Here is an 843-nt window from a genome sequence, read left to right as displayed (position 1 = left end):
CCCCCCCACCCCGGCCGGCAGACTGCCACCATGGGGACTGGGGGGTGCCCAGCCCTGTGGGGTGGGCTAGGGGCCCCCCTGCTCCCCGGTGGGCAGAGAGACGAGGTGGCGGATGTGCTCGGGGCAGGGGGGCGAGACGGGCCCCGGTGTGGGGAGGGTCTCGGTCCCGCGTGCGATGTACACACTGTACACGTATTTACAGCGTGAGGAGCGGCGGAGGGGCCGGGGGGGCCCGAGGAGGCAATGCGCTTGTCATCGGTGGGAGAGGTGGCAGGTGGGTGCAGGGCTGAGGCTCTCCTCCGTGGGGCTGCCCCACGTTCTCCCCCCCCCCAAGTCCCACAGCCCCCACCAGCCTCTTCCCCCAGCCTTGGGCGCTGGCAGAGCTCCCCGCCAGGGAGGAGGGAGCTGCCACGGAGCGTGGGCTTCCCACGGCGACCGGGTCCTCGATAACGAGTGCATAAATCTGCTAAGAGCTTTCAGTACAGCGATGGACTGATGGAAAAGAAAAAAAAAACCAAAAAAAAACCAAAAGAAAAAAGTCCAGGCAAAGAACAGCAAGCACTGAAAGGCGGGTGGAACCGTGCAGAGAAGGAGCAAGCCATGCTCTACGACGGGACAGACGGTCACGGGCGCTTAGGGCTGCCCTTTGGCAAAGTGGCCCTCCGTGGGTCGAACATGCCACGAATTCATACGCACGGGTGGTCGGTCGATAAAGAGAGTAGTCGCCGGGTCGGCTGGGCGGCAGGCGTTGGCGATGAAACCCTTGGGCGCGACATTGAACGGATCAGCTATTCACAGGTCTTGTTCTGGAGTCGTGTTATTTCGTTGCATAGAACATCAGGC

The sequence above is a fragment of the Calidris pugnax genome, unplaced genomic scaffold (assembly GCF_001431845.1).
Source record: "Calidris pugnax isolate Ruff unplaced genomic scaffold, ASM143184v1 scaffold247, whole genome shotgun sequence".
Lineage (NCBI taxonomy): Eukaryota > Metazoa > Chordata > Aves > Charadriiformes > Scolopacidae > Calidris > Calidris pugnax.
Note: the sequence above shows the minus strand (reverse complement) of the source record.